Below are 7,887 nucleotides of genomic sequence, written 5' to 3'. Positions count from 1 at the left end.
TAAAGCAACAAGGAAGGATCATTTTCCACTTCCATTCATTGATCAAATGTTGGATCGATTGGCTGGGTACTCCTACTATTGTTTTTTGGATGGTTATTCGGGGTATAATCAGATTGCTATAGCTCCTAAACATCAAGAGAAAACTACATTCACATGCCCCTATGGAACGTTTGCTTTTAGGAGGATGCCCTTTGGATTGTGCAACGCCCCTGCGACATTTCAACGTTGCATGATGGCTATCTTTTCTGACATGGTGGAAGATATAATGGAAGTTTTCATGGATGACTTTTCAGTTTTTGGTACATCTTTTGATCAATGTTTGCATAACTTAGCTCTTGTTTTGCAGAGATGTGAAGATAAAAATCTAGTCCTGAACTGGGAGAAGTGTCATTTCATGGTTCAAGAAAGGATCGTGCTTGGCCATAGAGTGTCATCTAAAGGAATTGAGGTGGATCGAGCCAAAATTGCAACCATAGAGAAACTACCACCTCCAAAGAATGTGAAGGGAATCAGAAGTTTTCTGGGACATGCGGGATTTTATAGAAGATTTATCAAGAATTTTTCTAAACTCTCTAAACCTTTATGTAATCTTCTTGAGAAAAATTTTGCATTTGACTTTGATGTTGTTTGTTTGTAGGCCTTTAATGCACTCAAGGAGAAGCTAATTTTAGCACCAATTGTGATTGTGCCTGATTGGAGTCAACCTTTTGAAGTTATGTGCAGTGCAAGTGACTTTGCAATTGGAGCAGTGTTGGGGCAAAGGCGAGACAAGCTGTTTAGAGCCATCTATTATGCAAGCCGGACATTGAATGAAGCTCAATTGAATTATACAACAACTGAGAAGGAGATGCTTGCTGTGGTATTTGCTTGTGATAAATTTCGGTCTTACCTCATTGGTACAAAGGTGATAGTGTTCACTGATCATGCAGCACTTCGCTATTTGTTTGGTAAAAAGGATGCTAAGCCTAGACTAATTCGTTGGATCCTCCTTCTTCAAGAATTTGATTTGGAGATTCGAGACAAGAAAGGAAGTGAAAATTTAGTGGCTGACCATCTCTCTCGGTTAGAGCAAGAGGAAGAAAGACCAGATTCAGTGGTCCAAGAGGCATTCCCTGATGAGCAGTTGTTTGCATGTGAGATCAAGCTTCCGTGGTATGCTGATATTGTTAACTACCTAGCTTGTAAAGTTTTACCACCTGATCTTACTTACCATCAACGTAAGAAGTTTTTGCATGATGTGAATTATTATCTTTGGGATGAGCCTTTGTTGTTCAAAAGATGCCCTGATCAAATCATTAGAAGATGTGTGCCAGAAGAAGAGATGCAAGACATCCTCCATCATTGTCATTCCTCATCATATGGAGGACACTTTGGAGCCACCCGTACAGCAACTAAGGTGCTTCAAAGTGGGTTCTTTTGGCCTTCTATTTTTCGTGATAGTTACACTTTGGTGAAAACTTGTGACCGGTGCCAACGTATGGGAAATATTTCAAGGCGTCATGAGTTACCACTGAAAGGTATTTTAGAAGTTGAGTTGTTTGATGTTTGGGGAATAGATTTTATGGGGCCTTTTCCTCCTTCTTTTGGTTTTGCTTATATCTTATTAGCAGTTGACTATGTGTCAAAATGGGTGGAAGCAATTGCTACAATAACAAATGATGCAAAGGTAGTGCTCAAATTTCTGCACAAGAACATATTCACAAGATTTGGCACTCCACGAGCTATTATTAGTGATGAAGGGACTCACTTTTGTAACAAGTTGTTTGAGAATCTTCTTTCTAAATATGGTGTGAAGCACAAGATAGCACTTGCTTACCATCCTCAAACTAATGGTCAAGCTGAAATTTCAAATAGAGAGATCAAGAACATCCTTGAGAAGACGGTCAAAATCAATAGAAATGATTGGGCGAAGAAGCTTGATGATGCTTTGTGGGCATATCGTACAGCCTTTAAAACACCTATCGGGATGTCTTCATACCGATTAGTGTTTGGAAAGGCATGTCATCTTCCTGTGGAGTTGGAGCATAGAGCTTATTGGGCTGTAAAAAAGTTTAACTTTGATTTGAAGGCAGCAGGTGAAAAGCGACTTCTTCAATTGAATGAGATGGAAGAGTTCCGGAATGATGCATATGAAAATGAAAAGATCTATAAAGAAAGGACAAAGAAGTGGCATGACAAACAGATTCTTAGGCGAGAGTTTGCTCCAGGACAACAAGTTTTACTCTTCAATTCATGACTCAAACTCTTCCCAGGAAAGTTAAAATCAAGATGAACGGGTCCTTATACAATTCATGAAGTTTTCTCTTTTGGAGCAGTAGATTTGAAGGACAAGACAGGGAATATTTTCAGAGTTAATGGTCAGAGATTGAAGCACTACTATGGAGAGCAAATTGAGAGGAACTATGCATTTATTCCTCTTGAAGATCTTAATTGATGATGATTGAAAAGTCTGGCTGTAGACTTTAAAACAAGCGCTTATGGGAGGCAACCCATAGATCTTTCTTTCATTCTTTCATTTATTTTATTATCTTTATTTATTTAGTTTTAATAAATTGGTTTTTGATGCAGGTTTATTTAGCATGAATAAAGAGCTGAAAAAAAAATTTTTAACTGCGGAAGATTCATCACGAAACCGGGGAAGTTCCTTTTATTTCTTCAATCCTTTTTACTTTTGCATTACAATGAGGAGATTGTTTAGTTTAAGTTTGGGGGTGTGAACTCCTATAGTCATTTGATCCTCTTGTTTTCTAAGTCTTGGGTTGTTGATGGGTTGTTTGATTCTCTTACCAAGCATGCATTGGAGTAAGATTGAATTCTCTATGACTCTGAAATTTGTGATTGAAGATGGTTTTGAGAAAATTTTTCAAAAATTTCTTTTATGTCAAGTGAAGTTTTGTGGGTACTTTGGTTTAAATCTTTGACCTTGAACACAATTGAGCACATAGTCATTTTTCTCTTATTCCATTTTGCTTATGAAGAGAAGAAGTTGAATTAATTGAAAGAAGGAAGTTCGATTTTGCTTTGCTCTAGAATCCGTTGATGGGTCCTTGAGGCGAACTCCTAGTTGAGACCAAATATTAGAGAAATGATCTAGGCGTTTCTTTGGCATAACCAAAAAGCTTTCCCAGCCGTCCTAAATATCATGCCATCATTACATGGTGTGTTTCCATAGTCAACCCCCTTGAGCCTTCATAAGCCTTTATTTATTCTTTGAACTACATAAACCATGCCCGCTCTAAGCCTGAAAAACAATGAATCTACCTTTGATCATTTGAGAAAATACTTTGGTGGAGAGTTACATTTAAAAGAGAAAATTTGTTTCATGATGAACTGTATTATGTTGGCTCTGTTTGATCAAAGAAGAAGAAGAAGAACGAAGAAGAGAGATAGAAAAAAAAAAACAAAAGAAAAAGAAGTTACTAAGCGGAGTATGTATCACCTCAGATTTTGTTAAAGGAATTGTTGATATTGCTTCAGTGATTACAGCAATAATAACGCCACAAGTATGAGCATATTGCCAAGAAAAGAGCTATGATTTGAATCATATGGGTATCTCTTTTAGTGTTCTTTTCACTAAGTATTTTCCCAGTTTGCTTTGATTTTCCATATCCAGTTCTTTCTTAACCCTCACCCTGTGGCCTATCATTACAACCTTATTAAAGACTTTTTGATCTCTGATTTTGGTATTGACTACATTAGTGGAGAGGATTTCTGAAAATTGGACTTATGGGGTTAAGTTTTAAGAGAATTCTTCTGATTTTGGTTGTTCTACTTTTATCTGAGTTTGCAGGTGGTTTGAGGTTAAATTGACTATATCACACACACACTCAAGGTCTTAGCTTTAGGTTGAAGTAAACGCCTAACTCTTGCTTGACAAATTGCAAAATTTTTTATTGATTTTCTTGCTATCTTTGATGTTAAAAGAGTAAGATACTAGTAATGAAATCTAAATTCATAAAAGCTTGATGAGTGATGATACTTCTCTTTGGGGTCGAGTTGATATTGCCTAAACTATCATTTGCTTTTCTTTTTGTTTGAGGACAAACAAAGTTGTAAGTTTGGGGGTATTTGATGACTTGCAAAATTTCGTATTGCAGATTTTACAAGATCGCTCGAGCGGAGACATAGGACGCTCGAGCAAAATCAGGCAGAGTCGAACGCTCGATGTGCGCTCGATAGGACGCTCGAGCGAATTCAGGCAGATTCAAACGCTCGACTGCCGCTCGACAGTGAGCTCGAGCAGGTTGCAGGAAAACAAAGATCGCTCGAGCGGAGACATAGGACGCTAGAGCAAAATTAGGCAGAGTCGAACGCTCGATGTGCGCTCGATAGGACGCTCGAGCGAAATCAGACAGAGTCGAACGCTTGATGTGCGCTCGACACCCCGCTCGAGCGAGTATCGTATTTTGACAGATTTAAGATTTTCTGCCGTCACACCATATAAAAGGGGATTTTTCACTCTATGGCCATACGTGTGGACTGGAGAACACTTTTTGGGATAGAAAAACACAGATAGAAGGATTCAATTCATCTGTTTTGGAGACAGAATTCCAATTATTGCACGTACGTTGGAATCATACACGAGCACAGACGAGAGAAAAGCATTGGATCATTCCTTTGAGTTTTTGAAGACGAGTTGAGGCTGCGAGGAGTATTTTTTCAGTGTTTATTTTCTTCCAATCTTCTCAGAACAATTATGGTGAATTCGTTTATGTTGAATTCCATTTCTAGCATGAGCTAAATTTTCTTTATTCTAGGAAAACGATGTAACCTATTTCCGAACTATGCTTGATTGTCTTTGCTAATTTAATGCAATTCTCTCTTTGTTTATCTGATTTATTCTGAGTTTATTGCTTCTAATTAACTGGCCATTAATTAGATGATAAGTAATCTTGTGATTTCCTATCGAAAGAGGGAATCATAGGGTAGATCTTGAATATTTCAGCATAGGTAAGTATAGAGATCGAAAGACTTGTATGAACCTATGTAGTAATTAAATCATTGATCTTATTGCTTTCTTGATTATTTAATTTGCATATTCTTGTGTGAATTGATAAACTAGAATCATTTCCAATTGACTATCGAAAGAGGCTGTTGGAGGAATTAGAGATTTGCTAATGAACAAAAAGAATTAAATTAAATTAGCTGGATGAGAAAAGCATAGTGAAGAATTAGGTGAAATCGATTTCCTAGAAGTTTTCTTCCCATTAATTTGATCTTCGAACGTCAATTTTGTTTCCTTTGCATATTTCCCTTTGAGTTGGTCTTAGTTTAATTTGTAACTACAAAAACCTTAGTGATTCCTCTAGATAAAATTGAGATTAGTATAATTTTGGTATTTGGCAAGAGTAAGGTACCAATCCCTGAGGACGATACTCTTCTTATCACTTTATTATAAAACTACGATACTGTGCACTTGCAGTTTTGCACCGGTCAATTGTTTAAGACCATATAAAGATTTTTTAAGTAGACACACTTGATTACTTTTAATTTTATTGGTAAAACCTTCAAGAGGCTGCATATAAATTTCTTCCTCAAGTTCTCCATGCAGAGAAGCAGTTTTAACATCTAATTGTTCTAAATGCAGATTTTCAAAAGCTGTATAAGCTAACAGTAGCCTAATTGAGCTATGTTTAACCACTGGAGAGAAGATTTCATTGAAATCAATTCCTTCTCTCTGTGAAAACCCTTTGGCTACAAGTCTAGCCTTATACCTGGTCCCTTCTACCCCTGGTATGCCTTCCTTTTTCTTATAGATCCATTTGGATCCTATAAGTTTTACCCCCTTAGGTTTAGGTACTAAAACCCAGGTTTTATTTTTATTAAGAGATTTCATTTCCTCCTGCATAGCAAGAATCCATTTTTGGGAATCCTTGCTAGTTACTGCCTCTTTATAGGTCCTAGGTTCCTGGTAGACCACTTCATCAGCTACAGTTAGGGCAAACATAGTGAGATATGCCTGCCCATACCTTATAGGTGGTTTTATAACTCTCTTTTTCCTATCTCTTACTAGGTTATAGGAGTTATCACCACCTAGATCTTTGTCCCCTGAGTCTTCTTCCTCAGGTTTACTACTTTCCCCAATTTTAGGTTCGGATTGGGCACTTTCTTGCTCCACCTAAATCTGAGATCTACTTGGGGACTGGTCAGTTTTAGGATCACCCTTTTTCTCCTGTACCAGAGCCATTTGTGACTCATTGAAGGTCACATCCCTGCTCACAATGCAGTTATACCTACCAGGTCCATCCACCCAAAGTTTGTAGCCCTTAACCCCTTCAGGATACCCTATGAATATGCACTTGAGTGCCCTAGGTTCCAACTTGTCAGTTTTTCAGTGTGCATAAGTAACACACCCAAAAATTCTTAAGTAGTCATAGCTGGGAGGTTTTCCAGACCACAACTCATGTGGTGTTTTAAACTCTATGACAGATGATGGGCATCTATTTATGAGATGTACAACAGTAGTGGCAGCCTCTGCCCAGAATGTTTTGGGCAGCCCTGAGTTTGACAACATACACCTTACCCTTTCTAAGATGGTTCTGTTCATTCTTTCAGCTAAGCCATTTTGTTGGGGTGTTTCCCTCACTGTCTTATGCCTAAGAATTCCTTCTTTTTGATAGTACATATTAAACTCATTAGATAGAAATTCTAGACCATTATCAGTCCTAAGAATCTTGAGTTTTCTATCTATTTGGTTTTCCACTAGAGTCTTCCACTCCTTAAATTTTCCAAAGGTGTCACTCTTATTTTTAAGGATGTATATCCAAACCTTCCTAGAGTAATCATCCACTAAGGAGAGAAAATAACTCCCTCCACTGTGTGAATTCACTCTTGCTGGTCCCCATAGATCTGAATGAACATAATCTAGGGTTTGTTTAGTGTTGTGGGTTGCTGACTTAAAACTAACCCTCTTTGCCTTTCCATAGATACAATCTTCACAGAAAGGTAAGTTGCCTAGGTTTTTATCACTCAGCAGTCCTTGTTTTTGAAGTTCTAAGAGTCCCCCTTGACTTACATGTCCAAGCCTCCTATGCCATAGTACAGCTTTGTTTTCTACTATGTTCTGAGCTGGAAATGCTTCCCCAACTACTGTTTTCCCAAGTAGTGTATACAACCCATTTTTAATTACTCCTTTCATAATGACTAGAGAGCCTTTAGTAACTCTAAGAACCCCTGCCTCAGATTTGAAGGTGTATCCTGCCAAATCAAGCATGCCAAGAGAAATTAAATTTCTCTTTAGTTCAGGTATGTACCTAACCTCCCTCAAAACCTTTTCTATCCCATCATGCATTTTGAGTCTCACTGATCCTATTCCCATGACTTTACAGGATTTATTATTTCCTAGAATTACCTGCCCCCCATCCAACTTAGTGAATGTCTCAAACCACTCTTTAATTGGACACATGTGAAAGGAACAACCAGAGTCCATTATCCACTCTGTTTTTTAGTCAACCTCACTCACTGTAAGTACCTTAGCACTCTCATACCCCTCTAAGACCACATAGGCATCCCCTGTCTCTTTGGTCTTGTTCCCAAGATTAGGTTTCCTATCTGGGCAGTCTTGCTTAAAGTGCCCTTCCTTGTGACAGTGAAAATATTTAAATTGTTTTCCCTTAGACTTAGACCTATGTTTCTTATTCTCATATTTGCCTTTATTCTCTCTTTTTTCTATTCTACCCCTTATAGACAAGCCTTCCCCATGATTCTGTTTGGTGTCTCCTCTATGTTGTAGTTCCCTAGTGTGAAGTACTGATTGTACTTCATCAAGAGTCAGAGAATCTCTACCATACATCATGGTTTCTTTTAGACTTAGGTATGATGAGTCCAGAGAACTCATCAGAAGGATGGCTTGATCCTCATCCTCCACCTTAATGTCTATGTTTGCTA

The sequence above is a fragment of the Carya illinoinensis genome, chromosome 10 (genome assembly GCF_018687715.1).
Source record: "Carya illinoinensis cultivar Pawnee chromosome 10, C.illinoinensisPawnee_v1, whole genome shotgun sequence".
Classification (NCBI taxonomy): domain Eukaryota; kingdom Viridiplantae; phylum Streptophyta; class Magnoliopsida; order Fagales; family Juglandaceae; genus Carya; species Carya illinoinensis.
The sequence above is the reverse complement of the archived record's forward strand: the minus strand, read 5'-3'. Positions refer to the sequence as shown.